This window comes from Hemiscyllium ocellatum, chromosome 26, assembly GCF_020745735.1.
Source record: "Hemiscyllium ocellatum isolate sHemOce1 chromosome 26, sHemOce1.pat.X.cur, whole genome shotgun sequence".
Taxonomy (NCBI): Eukaryota; Metazoa; Chordata; class Chondrichthyes; order Orectolobiformes; family Hemiscylliidae; genus Hemiscyllium; species Hemiscyllium ocellatum.
Genome location: NC_083426.1, coordinates 5150126 through 5167273, shown reverse-complemented (window position 1 = coordinate 5167273; position 17148 = coordinate 5150126). Strand labels below are relative to the sequence as shown.

General features: G+C 43.4%; 1 protein-coding gene across 1 annotated transcript in view; it reads left to right on the top strand.

The window, feature by feature from the left end:
- The first annotated feature begins 4439 nt into the window (after nucleotides 1-4439).
- Nucleotides 4440-17148, top strand: part of wnt2bb (wingless-type MMTV integration site family, member 2Bb) — a 66976-nt gene continuing 54267 nt past the window's right edge. Inside the window, exon 1 of the mRNA XM_060845295.1 lies at nucleotides 4440-4495. The gene's annotated coding sequence lies outside the window, so the exon portion shown is untranslated. The remainder of the gene's footprint in view (nucleotides 4496-17148) is intronic.

Sequence of the window (17148 nt, the reverse complement as noted above, 5' to 3'; positions counted from 1 at the left end):
TCCGGGTGCTCCGGTTTCCTCCCACAGTCCAAAGATGTGCGGGTTAGGTGAATTGGCCATGCTAAATTGCCCGTAGTGTTAGGTAAGGGGTAAATGTAGGGGTATGATTGGGTTGCGCTTCAGCGGGTCGGTGTGGACTTGTTGGGCCGATTAGTAATCTTATCTAATGCACATGCATAATTGAGTGCTTCCCAAATTTGCATTAGGAAATTATACGATAGGTTTTTAAAATTTTTTTGTGGGCGGCACGGTGGCACAGTGGTTAGCACTGCTGCCTCACAGCGCCTGAGACCCGGGTTCAATTCCCGACTCAGGCGACTGACTGTGTGGAGTTTGCACATTCTCCCCGTGTCTGCGTGGGTTTCCTCTGGGTGCTCCGGTTTCCTCCCACAATCCAAAGATGTGCGGGTCAGGTGAATTGGCCATGCTAAATTGCCCGTAGTGTTAGGTAAGGGGTAAATGTAGGGGTATGGGTGGGTTGCGGGTCGGTGTGGACTTGTTGGGCCAAAGGGCCTGATTCCACACTGTAAATCTAAAAAAAACAGAGTCAACATTACGAGATCCGTGACCTTTTGACAGAAATTCTTCAGATAATTCACTGACTTGAAATATTAACTGTATTTTTTCTCTCTAAAGAGAGGGACCTTGTGAGGGACAGAAACAAACCTAGACCAGGAATCAGGAAGTAGTGGCACAATCAGAAGGCAGGCAACAATACGTCAAGCACCAAACACAAAATAATATTAGAAAAGCAGAATCTAAACATACAGCCTTCACAATAAGACTGAAGATTTGAAGGCACAAATTGAGGTAGATGGATATGACATTACAAAGATGTGGTTGCAGATTGATCGAGCTTTGGAAATGAATATCCACTTTAGAAAAGAAGGGGAAAAGAGAGGAAAGAAGTTGCTCTTATTAAGAAATGAGATTGATACATTGATAACAGAGGATGTTTGATCAAAGGATCAAAGTATAAAATCATGTTAGGAGTAGCTGAGAAACGGCCAAGAGCAGGAAACCACAATGGGAATTGTTTGTAGGTCACCAAAGTACACTGGTAATGCGGGGCTCAGTATTTATCAGGAAATTAAAACACATATAACACGAACAACACTGTATTCATGGGTGACATCAATTTACAGATAAACAAGATAAATCCAATCGACACAAATGCTGTGGAGGATGAAATTCAGGAGTTGTATGAGGTGAGTTTGTGGGAAAAAACAAAGAACGGTAGATGCTGGAGATCTGAGACAAAAACAGAAATTATTGGAGAAACTCAGCAAGTCTGGCAGTATCTGTGGGAAGAAAGTAGAGTTAATTTTCCAAGTCTGGTGACTCTTCATCGGAACTAAATTTCTGAGTCAGTAGTTTGAAGAACCAACTAGGAATCAGGCTGTTTTAGATTGAAGTGAGAAAATGCTAATTAATAAACTTGTTGTAAAAGGAACCTTTGGGAAATAGTGATCATAATATGACAGAATTTCACATTAAACTTAATGTGAGGTGGTTTATTTTGAAATAAGATCTCATATCTGAACAAGCGAAACTATGGGGGTTTAAGGAGGAAGTTAGCCTTAGTGGATTGGGATAATACACTAAAAGATTTGATGTTAGACAAGCAATGATTAGAGTTAAAAGAAATACAACAAATATCTGCAGTGGTTACTAGAAGACAGTAAAAAGGGATTTACAAAAAGGGATATCATGTTTGACCAACCTTGGATTTACATAGGTAAAGAGAGAGCCAGTAGATGTAGTATATTTGCATTTTATGAAGTCTTTTTCTGACATCCTAGGCTGGAGTATTATAAACAAAATTAGAGTTTGTGAGAATGGGAGAAATATTCAGCAATGGGTTGAGAATTAGCTAACAGAATGAAATTAGAGAGCAGGAAGAAACAGGTCATCCTCAGAAAGCAGGATGTCACAAGTGAGTGATTGCAAGGATCAGTTAGGTCCTGCTGTTCACAATGTCGATGATTTGGGCACATGGACAAAATGTAATATTTCCAAAATCTGCTGATACTAAAGGATTTCTGAGGATGATGCCAGGAGACTTCAAATGGACCAGGACAGTGGAATGGCATGAACGTGATGGAATGTAACATGAATAAAAGTTATCACTTGGTAGGAAAAAAGACAGACACAGCAAATATTTCTTGAATGGTGAGAGGTTTGGAAGTGTCAGTGTCCAAAGGGACCTGGGTGACCTTGTACATGAATCACTAAAAGCTATCATGTAGGTTCATCAACCAATATAGAAAGCATATGGTCACTGCATTATAGGAAGTATGTGGAAGCTTTGGAAAGAGTTCAGAGGAGATTTACTAGGATGTTGCCTGGTATGGAGGGAAGGTCTTATGAGGAAAGGCTGAGGGATTGGAGGTTGTTTTCATTAGAGAGAAAAAAGGCTGAGAGGACACTTAATTAAGACATATAAAATAATCAGAGGGTTAGACAGGGTGGACAGTAAGAGCTTTTTCCTTGGATGGTGATGGCTAGCACGAGGGGGACATAGCATTAGATTCAGGGATGATAGCTATAGGACAGATGTCAGAGAGTAGTCGGAGCGTGGAACATACTGCCTGTGACATTAGCAGACTCACCAACTTTAAGGGCATTTAAATGGTCATTGGCTAGACATATGGACGAAAATGGAATAGAGTAGATTAGATGAGCTTCAGAAGGGTTTCAGAGGTCAGTGCACCATCGAGGGCCGAATGGCCTGTACTGCGCTGTGATGTTCTATGTTTTATGTTCATATGGTATATCGGCTTTCGTCACAAGTGAATTTGAATACATAAATAAAGATGTTTGATTCATTTGTATACAGCCTTGGTGTGACCGTGTGGAGTATTGTGTATAGTTTTGGTTTCTTTATCTAAGGGACAATATACACACCATTTGAGGGAGTGCAACTAAGGTTCACCAGACCTCTCCTGGGATGTAGGATTGTCTTATGAGGTTGATTTGAGGTAACTGTACCTGTATTCACTAGATTTTCCAAAGAATGAGAGTTTATTGCATTGAAACTTGGAAACAGGGTGGATGCAGTTGCCACGTCCCCCTTGGCTGATGAACACTGAACCAGGGAACATTGTCTTGGGATAAGGGATAGGCCATTTAGGTCTGAGATGAAATGGAATTTCTTCATTCAGAGGGTGATGAATTTTTGAAATTCTCTACCCTAGAGGACTGTGGAAGCTCAATTATTGCATATGTTCTAGTCAAAAGTGATAGACCCATAAAAAAATTGAATACTGACACAGGTTTAATGTGTTGAATGGCCTATTCTTTTTCCTCTGCTTCTACGTTTTTGTGTGGGGAATGAGCCTGGACAGATGATCGAAGTTTCAGTGGGGGAGCATTTTGGGAACTGTGATCATAATTCCATTAGTCGTAAGACAGCTATGGAAAATGATAAGACTGGTCCTCAGGTGAAAGTGCTAAGTTTGGGAAAGGCTAATTATGACGGTATTAAGCAGGAACTGGAAAAATTGGCTTGGGGGCAGCTGTTTGAAGGTAAATCTGCATCTGACCGGGAAGAGTCTTTTCAAAGCCAGTAGACCAGAGTTCAGGGTCAGCAAGGTGGGCTTGTATCTATTTGAAAAATGTGCAGGCCAGGTGGATTAACCAGCAGTACAGGGTTGGGTCTGGGTAGGATGCTCTTCAAGGGGTTAGAGTGGACTTGATGGGCCAAATGGCCTGCTTCCACAATGTAGGGATTTGAACTGTTTTTCTCCCCAATCACCACGACCTTTTTGTTTTTAGCTACTGGTAAATCACCTGAATAGTCCATTCGGTATTTACATACAAACCTGGCTTTGGACACTGAAAAAAAACCATCAAAAGTAAGGGGGACAGGGCTAAATCAAAACAGAGCTGGGCGGGGGGAGATAAAGTATCCCTGCAGGACCCACCTCTCTGTCAAGAGTACTCCCTCTGCAAGGACAGCCGCGCACGAACACAGCTTGGAACATTCTGCAGTGCAGCAGATCAGCTTCACATATGGCAACCCTGCATCCTAGCAAAATCTACTGCTTATGTACATTCATTTGTACAGGTCTCTGTGGTTCACAGCGAATGTCACTTGGCCTGCACAATTCTTTTGATTCAAGGTAAATTATCAGTTCACAAGCCCAAGCAGAAATTGCTGGAAAAACTCAGTAGATCTTTGGCGTTGTCTTTTGAAATGATCAGCTCCACTTGGTATAGTTTTCCAACAGACTTTCGCCTCCCTCCCTGTGGCGTTGGCTGCGGGTGTATGAGCAGAAACTAGAAACCAATTTTTGCAGACTGATGGAACCGGAGTTATTTTTAGGGTGTTGCATTGTTCCCGGCCCTTTTGTTAAGTTTATGACTAATGCTTGTGGATTTGCGACGATTAACATTCATCAGATCAGTCATGTGTTCCCAGCAGCTCCGCCCAATGAGCAGATGACAGTACATGGACCCTGCCGAGGGAGCCCAGGCATGGGCTGAAGGTTCGGTGAGTATCTGAGCCACTATAGCTGCACTGTATTGTGGAGGGGAGGTTAGCCTCAAAGTGATAGAGCACTTACCTATCCAGATCCCCACTGGCAGCAAAAACAGAGGGATCTGTAACCACAAAGTCTGGTTTAGGCAATGGAAAATATTTACCAGCAGTGTCCCCATCAGCAAGTCATTTGAGGCATTCATTCGAAATTTTAAAAATTGGAACTGCTCCTAAATTTGGAAACCAGGGGTTTAATGCAGCTAGAAAAGCTGAAAATATGTTGCTGGAAAAGTGCAGCAGGTCAGGCAGCATCCAAGGAACAGGAGAATTGACGTTTCGGGCATGAGCCCTTCTTCAGGAATGATGATGAAGGGCTTATGCCTGAAATGTCGATTCTCCTGCTCCTTGGATGCTGCCTGACCTGCTGCACTTTTCCAGCAACACATTTTCAGCTCTGATCTCCAGCATCTGCAGTCCTCACTTTCTCCTAGAAGAGTTTAATGCAGCTAAACTTTGTCTTTTGTCCAATTAGGCGGTTCTTATTTGTAATTTCACCAGAGAGGTCAAATCCCTGTCCTTCGATTAGTGGGAATTCACAGAGGGTCAGAGAAAACCAGGGATGGTACCAGGGGACTGGAGAGTAGCGAATGTTGTGCCCCTGTTCAAAAAAGGGAATAGGGATAACCCCGGGAATTACAGGCCAGTTAGTCTTTCTTCTGTGGTAGGCAAAGTAATGGAAAGGGTACTGAGGGATAGGATTTATGAGTATCTGGAAAGACACTGCTTGATTAGGGAGCGCCAGCACGGATTTGTGAAGAGTAGGTCTTGCCTTACAAGTCTTATTGAATTCTTTGAGGAGGTAACCAAGCATGTGGATGAGGGTAGAGCAGTGGATGTAGTGTACATGGATTTTAGTAAGGCATTTGATAAGGTTCCCCATGGTAGGCTTATGCGGAAAGTCAGGAGGCATGGGATAGAGGGAAATTTGGCCAATTGGATAGAAAACTGGCTAACCGGTCGAAGTCAGAGAGTGGTGGTAGATGGTAAATATTCAGCCTGGAGCCCAGTTACAAGTGGAGTTCCGCAGGGATCAGTTCTGGGTCCTCTGCTGTTTGTAATTTTTATTAATGACTTGGATGAGGGAGTTGAAGGGTGGGTCAGTAAATTTGCAGATGATACGAAGATTGATGGAGTTGTGGACAGTGAGGAGGGCTGTTGTCGGCTGCAAAGGGACTTAGATATGATGCAGAGCTGGGCTGAGGAGTGGCAGATGGAGTTCAACCCTGCCAAGTGTGAGGTTGTCCATTTTGGAAGAACAAATAAGAATGCGGAATACAGGGTTAACGGTAGGGTTCTTAGTCAGGTGGAGGAACAGAGGGATCTTGGGGTCTATGTACATAGATCTTTGAAAGTTGGCACACAGGTGGATAGAGCTTGTAAGAAGGCCTATGGTGTATTAGCAATCATTAGCAGAGGGATTGAGGGTCGCCTCACTTTAGGAAAGATGTGGAAGCTTTGGAGAGGGTGCAGAGAAGATTTACCAGAATGTTGCCTGGAATGAAGAATAGGTCGTACGAGGATAGGTTGAGAGTTCTCGGCCTTTTCTCGTTGGAACGGTGAAGGATGAGGGGTGACTTGATAGAGGTTTATAAGATGATCAGAGGAATAGATAGACAGTCAGAAACTTTTTCCCCGGGTACAACAGAGTGTTACAAGGGGACATAAATTTAAGGTGAAGGGTGGAAGGTATAGGGGAGATGTCAGGGTTGGGTTCTTTACCCAGAAAGTGGTGGGGGCATGGAATGCGCTGCCCGTGGGAGTGGTAGAGTCAGAATCATTGGCGACCTTTAAGCGGCAATTGGATAGGTACATGGATGGGTGCTTAATCTAGGATAGATGTTCGGCACAACATTGTGGGCCGAAGGGCCTGTTCTGTGCTGTATTGTTCTATGCTCTATGTTCTATGTTCTATGTTCTAAAACGTTTATTTCATCTCGTTCCTTATTCCCTGTCCGTTGCTGTTCAAATTGTTGTCGGTGTTATTTAACCACACAGTTATCACTGACTTTTATACTCCTGTGATGCATTTCTATGCACCGACTGTCCTGGATGTTACAAGCAATTAGTGTTACAGGTGCCAACTATCGCTGTGAATCCCTCTCAGAGGAGGGCTTTTGAGGCACAGTCAGAGTTTCCCTACCTCTGAGCTAAGAGACCTGTGTTCATGATGAAGGGCTTTTGCCCGAAATGTCGATTTCGCTGCACTTTGGATGCTGCCTGAACTGCTGTGCTCTTCCAGCACCACTGATCCAGAGACCTGTATTCAAGTCCTACCTGTAATAACATCCCTGCACAAGTTGAAGAGAAATATTTTGCCTCTCAGAGTCGGAAGTTGGTGTTTCAGTTCTATTCTAGACACTTTGAGCAGGACCATTTGTTTCAGTGCTCCCTTTACAATCAGTGATGCCAGAGGGCCCTCAACCCTGACCCAACACTGAGAGATAGACCGGGCCAGTTCCAGGAAAGGCTTTGTCCTTAACCTAACTCCACATGAGATTCCTGTGTAAAGCCAGGGTTTGACACATTGAGCATTAATTGAGATTCCAGCCCATGGTTATAATGTCAGACCAGCAGAGTGACGGATCAGGATTGAACCCAGTGAACCTGATATTAATGTGGAAAATATTTGCAGCCCCTGTGCATTGCTTGCACAAGTTCTCTCTCACTGTTTAACCATGGAATTATGGGGTACAATAACATAGTGGTTATGTTACTGGGCCTGTAATCCCCAAGAATCCCTAGTAAACAATTGTTCAATTGCCATTATTAGCATGAAGCTACTAAACTGTTGGGGATTGGTTAGCTTGGATGGCTGGTTTGTAATGTGGCGTGACGCCAACAGCTTGGGTTCAGTTCCTACACCAACTGAGGTTACCATGAAGGTCCCACTTTTTAACCTGTCTCCTTGCCTGAGGCATAGTGACCTTCAGGTTAAAGCACCACCAGTCATCCCTCTGTAATGAGAGAGCAGTCTGGTAGGATTGTAGCAACTTTACTTTTCACTAGACAGTTGTAAAAATTCAACTTGTCCACAACTACACTTCTGAAAAGGGAATCTGCTGACTCTGTTCAGTCTAGCCTTTACCTAACTTCAGATCCACAGAAATGTGGTTGATTTTTAGCTGTCCTATGAATTGTCCTGACAGAGAATGCAATTGCATTCAACAAGGTACCTCCTCCTCAGGGCAATAAATTGTCCAGGTCTAGTGACTGAATAAAGAGTGTATTCCATATATTGTTCATTACTTTGCAACTTGAAATTGATGTTACATCTCAGACTCATAGGGTTTAAGTGCATCCTGTTAAAAACCAGAAATTGGTCAAAGGATCTGAAATTACTTTGTTACTGAATTGTAATGGAACACATTTCGAATAAACTTAAATGAACATCACATTGGAAAGACCAATCTTGGATATTACTTATTGGAGATAGGGCACAGAGTCACATATAGCTCAGAGTAAGCTATAAATGTTGTGTTCAGTCTGGAATGTCCCATCTACAAGCCAATTGTTGAGCAAAACATTTCTGTTGGTTAACTTCATCTTTTGACTTCTTGAAGCAAGAGGGAGAGAGGTGATGGTATTATTGCTGGGCTATTAACCTAGAGACGAAAAGTATGGTACTGGAAAAGCACAGCATGCCAGGCAGTATCTGATGAGCAGGAGAGTTGATGTTTCAGGCATAAGCCTTTCATCTATGCCTAAAATGTCAACTCTACTGCTCCTCAGATGTTACTTGATCTGCTGTGGTTTTCCAGTGCCACACTTTTCAACTCTGACTTATCAGCATCTGCAGTCATCACTTTCTGTCTGTTGATCCAGAGACCCAGGTATTGTTCTGGAGACCCAGGTTCAAATCCCACTATGGTAGATGGTGGAATTTGAATTCAAAACAAATCTGGAATTAAGAGTCTAATGATGGCCATGAATCCATTGTCAATTGTTGGGAAAATCCCATCTGGTTCATTAATTCCTTCGGGGAAGGAAACTGACATCCTTACCTGGTCTGGCCTAGATGTGACTCCAGACCCACAGCAATGGGGTTGACTCTTAATTGCCCTCTAGGCAATAAATGATGGCCTCGCCAGCGACACCCTCATCCTATTAATGAATAAAAAAAGGTAAAGTTGGAGTGGTTTCAGGGGTACAGGCAATTGGAAAATAAATGGCGGGGCAAGGGATGTGTAAAATGCCAGGATTGAAGTGTACAAATATTTTGGGGGTTTGTAGGGCTAGAGGAGGTTGTCTAGATAGATTAGAGCAAGGTCATGGAAGGATTTGAAAAAAAGGAAGTGAATTTTAAAATCAAAGCATAATGATCTTGGGGCCAGCGTATTTTGCTGCATGTCCTCCTGTCTCTCTCTCCTTCCCCAAAGGACATTAATGAACCAGATGGGATTTTCCCAACAATTGACAATGGATTCATGGCCATCATTAGACTCTTAATTCCAGATTTGTTTTGAATTTGCAGATCCTTTTCTGGCCCTATCACTTCTTTCAACTTTTCCCATTTCGTTTGAGGTCTCTACAATGCTGGTTCTCCATCTCCTCTTGTCAATCATCCATTCATCTTCCAATCCCACTATGTTGAACTCTTCCAGCACCCCAATTCCATCTGATTATAAGCCTTCCTGTTCTCCTTTCAGGCTGTCCCAGGTACATCAATCACTACACCACATTGCCCTGCGCTCTCTGCAATAGGTGTCCACGACATTTCAATCTCTTATTGGCTAATTTTCTTGATCCTCCCTGCATCTCCTAACCCCGATGCCCTGGTTCTGGATTTGTCCTCTGTTGTTACTCCATACAGCCATTTCATTAGTGGATAGTTATGGCCCTCTCCTTTTGGTGTTGACTAGTTTTCTGCCGATATACAACCAGGCCATTCTCACAGTGCAAATTGCAGACTTTTCCTTTCAGTTTCAGCGAGACTTCCCAATCACATAACATTTCCCTGGACTCTCGGAGAACCCTCTGGTGTCCTTTGAATTACATCACTGGGTCTTTATTCTTGTACCCTCAGATCATCTCTGGCCATTGATGAAATCTTGCTTAAAAAGGTCCAAAAACAATATTCCCCATTGACTATGCACATGCACCCTGGAAGGTACAGTGCAGACAGACAGCTATCATCTTTATGGCACCATTTCTATCACTGACCTTTTAGCTGGCTGTCTTATTTTAAGTGTGCCTTTCTGTTCTTTTTATCGATTCACAACCTCTCTCTATTTTTATCTGTCTTTTCCAATATCTATTGCTTTGATTCTGTGACGTTCTATCCCACCCTTTCTCTGGGTCTCTCTCCCTTACGTTCTGTTTCCTATTATGTCAGTGCTTGATGGGCACAGGGGATAGTGTTTAGTTCATAACTGAATATGGTGTGTGGACTGTTTCTATTTCTCTGTCCTTGCAGCCAGGCCAGACGTTAGACAGGATTACATTACAAGCAGCAGGAGGTGCTTGGACTTCAGGCTATTCGCAACAATCCAGTTTGAACTCTGTGAGCTGACAGCTGATTGCATTGTTATAAAGGAGAGCGAGAGACTGACTCTGACCGACCAATGGGGTTTGTGAGTCAGTGCTCTTTCCATGGGGCAGGTTCAATTGCAACAGCTGGGACTCGAGTGCGTTTCAATTCTCGGACACAGCAAAAATCAAACAACAATGCTCTCCCTCTCATCGTACAAAATCTCTTATACATTTATTTCTGTTCACTGTGCAAATGTTGCTCATACCTCTTCCTTGATACTGATCTTATATTTCATACTCTCTCCCAATCTATCACTCTGTCTTTCGCTGTCTATCTCACTACATCAACGTGCCTTTATATCCATTTTTTTCTCACTCTCTCTCACTCGTTCTTCTCATCATTTCCTCTGTTTACATGCAGTTATCTGCCCTTCATTTCTCCTTCATTCTATCTCTGTGAATCTCTCACCATTTGTACCTGTGACAGTATTGTCTTCAATCATAATGGAGTATCACAATTGTCATAAACGTCTCATCAGTTTGATGCTGACACTGCAAGTTATTGCACCAAATATCACCGTGCAATTTCACAGCACATTCAGCAGGTGGGAGTGGGAAAACATAGAGTCCCTGCCCAAATCCATGACTGTTTCTTACACAAAAATAGAACTTGCCGGAAAAGCTCAGCAGGTCTGGCAGCATCTGTGGAGAGAAATCAGACTTAACGTTTCAGGTCGAATGATTCTTCCTCAGAACCCAACCTGATTTCTCTCCACAGATGCTGCCAGACTTGCTGAGTTTCTCCAGCAATTTGATTGCAATTGTGTTGGTCACGGGTAGGAAAGAGGACAAGATCTGGAGCTCTTGTTATTAGAGCTGAGACTGTCCAGAGATCAAATCAAGCTGTCCGTAACTACAAGATAGGTAGATAGAGAAAATATATATTAACTGGTCAGTCACTAGAAAGAATTAATTTAAGAATATCACCAAAATGGGGAAAAGGAGAAGTCAATATAATGTTTTATACAATAGGTTATAACACACTGGAACATTAACTTCCTGAGCAGAATCTATGATGGAAGAAGAATTAACTATCATTTTTGTTTGAGGAATGTAACAAAGTCATTGCATAAGAAAAAACTTAGAAGATGTGAAGAAAGAACAGTGATTGGCATCCTTAAAGGCCAGAGAGTATAATCACACTGTGACATGTTTACATTTGACATTTCCATTTTAATTAGGGAAATAGAAATTTAAGATTAATGGATCAATATAATTTCACCAGAAAACTATCAGGAATATCCTTGGGGAGGTGTGGTGGCTCAGTGGTTAATACCGCTCCTTCACAGCACTAGGGACCCGGGTTCAATTCCACTCTTGGGCAACTGGCTGTGTGGAATTAGAGACATTCTCCCTTTGTCTGTGTGGGTTTCCTCTCACAGTCCAAAAATGTGCAGGTTAGGTGAATTGGTCATGGGGCAGCTCAGCAGTTAGCACTGCTGCCTCACAGTGCCAGGAGTGTGGAGTTTGCACGTTCTCCCCGTGTCTGTGTAGGTTTGCTCCAGTTTCCTCCCATAGTCGAAAGTGCAGGTCAGGTGAATTGGCCATGCTAAATTGCCCACTGTGTTAGGTGCATTAGTCAGGTAAATGTAGGAGAATGGGCAATTTAGCATTGTGAATTCACCTGACCTGCACATCTTTGGACTGTGAGAGGAACCCACACAGACACAGGGAGAACATGCAAACTCCACACAAACAGTTGCCCAAGGCTGGAATCGAACCTGGGACCCTGGTGCTGTGAGGCAGCAGTGCTATTGACTGAGCCATTGTGGCACCCCTTATGGAAGCACAGATTTTTGTGTTCAGGTAGGAGAGGAACTTCAGTGTGGAGAAGTGTGAGGTGATATGTTTTGTTCACCTGAGCATGGAGAAATGAGCTAAAGTAAAGGGTAGCACTTTAAAGGGAGTGCAGGAATGGGGTGAACTAGATTCGTCATTACAGGGTAGGAGAAGAAAGCTTTTAAACAAAAAACAGTATCCTAGGCTTTATTAATAGAAGTATAGAGAACATAAAAAAGAATGCTGAACTTGTATAAAACACTTGTTAGACCTTACCTTAGGAGAGGTGATGGCCAAGTAGTATTATCACTGGACTATTAATCTGGACGCCCAGATTCGAATCTTGCCATGGTAGATGGTGGAATTTGAATTCAATAAACACCTGGAATTAAATGTCTAATGATAACCATGAATCCATTGCTATTGTCATGCAAAAATCTATCTAGTTCACTTTAGGGATGGAAACTACCATCCTGACCTGGTCTGGCCTAGATGTGACTCCACACCCACAACAACATAATTGACTCCTCCTTCTCCCCATTTTGGTACAATTAGGAATGGGCAATAAATGCTGACCTAGCTAGTGATGCCCACATCCTGTCAATGAATTTGAAAAAATTGGAGTTATTGTGTGCAATTTTGGGCACTGCACCTTGGGAGGGATGTGAAAGTGTTAGAAAGAGTGTAGAAAAGGTTTATGAGCATGATCAACAGAAAAAAAAACCAGAAATTGCTGGAAAGGCTATCTATGAAGAGAAATCAGAGTTCATGTTTCATTTCCAGTGACCCTTACTGACGTGATTCTAGGGATTACAGTTCCCAGGAATGATTGGGTTGGGTTAGGTTGGGATTTCTTTGTTCTTTGAAGAGAAGTTTATTTTTTGGTGGGGGTGGGGGGAAGTTTGATAGAATTTGCCTCCACCATGATGGACCTAGACAGAGTAGTTAGGGAGTAACTATTCCTAGTCATAAAAGAATTAGGAACCAGAGAGCACAGTGTTATAATCAGATCTGGGTGAAGTTCCCTAATTTAGGAAAGTTCTAGATGGGCTATCCCAAATTGTTAACCTCCTGGATAAGGAGGAATGATCCAACTCCCATTCTTTATTCAGCTGCCCCATCAATTAGTCACAACAAGGTTAATGAGAAAGGATTCCTTCCCAACTGGATATCCTTCTCCCAGATCCGAGTGAATTCATAATTTAAAAGGAGCTAATTTAACCAGGCTTTCTTGGGTTAGTGAAATAATGAGTTTTATTAACTACTAAACTGGCAAAGAAATAATAATGCAACACACATGAATGGATTAGAATGAGAAGTCAGTCCAAAAAGATAAAAGTTAAAATAAATAGGTTTCTCTCTGGGTCATTTGTGAATTGTAGATAGTGGAGCATTGATAGTTAAGCAGTTGATTTTGGGTTTCTTGATTTTGTTGATCAGCTGAAATTCTTTTGCCTTGGTTCAAGGTTTTAGCGTTCAGAGCAATAGAAGCCTTTACCTGCAATGCAGAGCAATCAGTTCTTAGCCTGTGTGACTTCCACAGCACAGGTGTGCTCAAACATGGGATAGTATACATGAGCATCTGGGCCCACAAGGACACACACAACAGGGCTAGAATGTACTCTTAGCCCCTTTCTTCCATTAAGGGGAAAACACAAAGATGTCTCCCACCCAGCCTGCTGCCTTTTCTCCCATCATGTTCGCAGTCTGTGATTTAGGAGGCTACAGATCTGCTTATCATACATTTCTCCCTTTAAACCTTCCTCGATACTTTCAGGTGTGACAATCCAAGGTTCCTTTCCAGGCAGCCTCTGAATTTTGTTTCAGAGTTAGCTTTTGGTTACATCTCTTTTTTAAAAACTATACATGGTAACTAAGAGTTCAGTATGTCCCTAAATAATACAGGGTTATGATCCATCATCATGACAAGAGACATTTCAATGTCATTTGCATATCTTTCACACATTGTGTAGCTAGGATCAGGAACACATTGCCTGGAAGTGTGGCAGAGGCAGGTTGAATCAAGGCATGCAAGAGGGTGGTTCGATGTTTCTGTTCAGATAGTCAATGTTCATGATTACAGGGGAAAAACAGAAGATTGGCACCAGGTTATTATGCCTATTTGGAGAGCCAGTGTGACTATAATGGACCAAATGGCCTCTGTCGACACTGTAACAATTCTGTGATTCTGTGAAAACTGGGATTTGAACTTTTACATGAAACCTCCAGGCTCAGAGCCAAGTGTGCTACCAGCTGAATTATGGCTGGCACATTGACAAAGGTTGAAAAGATCATATTTGTCGTTATAAAATTGGATTATTTGTTTTCAAGAGAAACTATACAGTGAAACGGCAAGTGTTTTCATCCCCTGGTGTTTGGAGGAATGATCTGTGGACATTTCGAAAGATGTTGGGCAGGTTTCATTTCAGTTCTATTCCCAGCTGACTTGTCCAACCGGAGAATTACTTTGTCTATTTATTTGTATTCTAAGTTCGGGACCTCATGGGACTGAGCTTTAACTCAGCAAGCAGCTGTCTATTTTCACAGCACCCAGTCATACACATAATCTGTCAGTTGTATGATGATAATTTGTCATGGTCTTCAATGCCTGGATCATCTGGATATGTCAAGCAGCTAATTATGTTCCATAGCATAAACCTGAGAAACATTGATGTTATTCACCATTGGTCATATCTCCGGGTTTGGTTGTCATTCTCAAATTCCGGTAAAATATGTCCCTCCATAAGTTGAAATCAATTGACAATGTTTTAAGTAAGAAAAGCATTTTCTTTTGGTAAATCAGTTCATCTAATGGCACCTGTAAAAGATTGGATCATTCTCCACATTTTGTGCTTCCCCCCACTCTCTTCACCCTTCAGTTTACAGCCTTTTGTCACCCTATCTCTGGACCGAGTTCATGCTCTCCTTCACCCCTCTCAATCTTGTTCCAGTCTTTTTACTTTTCCATAACTTCCTCCAATTCTCACGACCTCCAGCATTGATATTCTCGTCTTCCTGCTGTTTCCTCAAAATATTTTCTCCGGGATGTCTCGTATCAGTCCAATTCTTCTCAGGATGTACTCTGCCCAGAACGTCTACCTTTTCCTATTTGCATCCAATTAATTGCTTTGTTCATTCACTCATTCATTATTTGTTACTTCTCATCTTTTAATTCCAGCCTCAGGCGACTGTCTGTGTGGAGTTTGCACATTCTCCCCGTGTTTGCGTGGGTTTCCTCCAGGTGCACCGGTTTCCTCCCACAGTCCAAAGATGTGCAGGTCAGGGTGAATTGGCCATGCTAAATTGTCCATAGTGTTAGGTGCATTAGTCAGAGGGAAAAGGGTCTGGGTAGGTTACTGTTCGGAGGGTCGGTGTGGACTTGTTGGGCCGAAGGGCCTGTTTCCACACTGTAGGGAATCTGATCTGATCTAATCTGATCTTTTCCTTCTCACTCAAATTCACATTTCAAAGTCATTTACCAAATTGGTTTCTTTCTGTGTAAAATCAAGGACTGCAGATGCTGGATTAGTGGTGCTGGAAAAGCACAGCAGTTCAGGTAGCATCCGAGGAGCAGTAAAATCAACGTTTCGGGCAAAAGCCCTTCATAGGAATACACGCAGACTGCCTGAAGGGTGGAGTGATAAATATGAGGTGGGTGGGGGTGGGGGTGGGGAGAAAGTAGCATAGAGTACAATAGGTGAGTGGGGGTGAGGATGGAGATGATAAGTCTGGGGGGAGGTAGCAAAGAGTACAGTGGGTGAATGGGGGTGGGGATGAAGGCGATAGGTCAGGGAGGAGAGTGGAGTGGATAGGTGGAAAGGAAGATAAGCAGGTAGGACAAGTCATGGGGACAGTGCTGAGCTGGATGGTTGGAACTGGGGTGAGGTGGGGGCAGGGGAAATGAGGAAACTGGTGAAGTCCATATTGATGCCCTGGGGTTGAAGTGTTCCGAGGCGGAAGATGAGGCATTCTTCCTCCAGGCATCTGGTGAGGAAGCGGTGGTGAAGGAAGCCCAGGACCTCCATGCCCTCGGCAGAGTGGGAGGAGGAGTTGAAATGTTGGGCCACAGGGCGGTGTGGCTGATTGGTGCAGGTGTCCCAGAGATGTTCCTTAAAGCACTCTGCTAGGAGGCGTCCAGTCTCCCCAATGTAGAGGAGACCACATCGGGAGCAACGGATACAATAAATGATATTGGTGGATGTGCAGGTGAAACTTTGATGGATGTGGAAGGCTCCTTTAGGGCCTTGGATGGAGGTGAGGGAGGACGGGTGGGCAAGGTTTTGCAATTCCTGCAGTGGCAGGGGAAGGTGCCAGGATGGGAGGGTGGGTTGTTGGGAGGTGTGGACCTGACCAGATAGTCACGGAGGGAACGGTCTTTGCGGAAGGCGGAAAGGAGTGGGGAGGGAAATATATCCCTGGTGGTGGGGTCCGTTTGGAGGTGGCGGAAATGTCGGCGGATGATTTGGTTTATGCGAAGGTTGGTGGGGTGGAAGGTGAGCACCAGGGGGGGTTCTGTCCTTGTTGCGGTTGGAGGGGTGGAGTCTGAGGGCGGAGGTGCAGGATGTGGATGAGATGCGGTGGAGGGCATCTTTAACCACATGGGAAGGGAAATTGCGGTCTCTAAAGAAGGAGGCCATCTGGTGTGTTCTGTGGTGGAACTGGTCCTCCTGGGAGCAGATACGGCAGAGGCGAAGGAATTGGGAATACGGGATGGCATTTTTGCAGGAGGTAGGGTGGGACGAGGTGTAATCCAGGTAGCTGTGGGAGTAGGTGGGTTCTTCAGCTGTCTAAGCTCTCCCCCTTGACCCTCCCCCATCTCGATCCTCTCTTTTCTGTCCACCTTTCTTTCTTTAAGCCCCATACCTAAAACCTATGGTTCTTTCTGCCAATATTTCCTTCTCTGGTTTTAGTGCCCATTCTTTGCTGACCCCTTTCCTAGGAAGCACTTTGGGGCTTCCCATGATTTCATATTTGCCATGTAAATGGAAAATGTTGCTCTTATCCATCATATTCCTATGAGTGTAATTCTAGTTGAGATCCATGAAGTCATTAAAAGCCTTCATTTGATTTTGCTTTTTTCTACTCTTTTGAAAGTACCAATATTTGGATTCCCACATTACAGTAGCCAGTAAAGCCCAGGGTTCCACATGGTAAGTAAAGCACTCAGAAATGCCTATGACAGGATGTGGTATCCCATCCATTCAAGCCTTTAAACTGACATCATAGCAGAGGCATTAGGATCAAGAGGAGGACATTCAGCCCTTTGGGCCTGGTCTGCCCTTCATTATGGCTGCTCT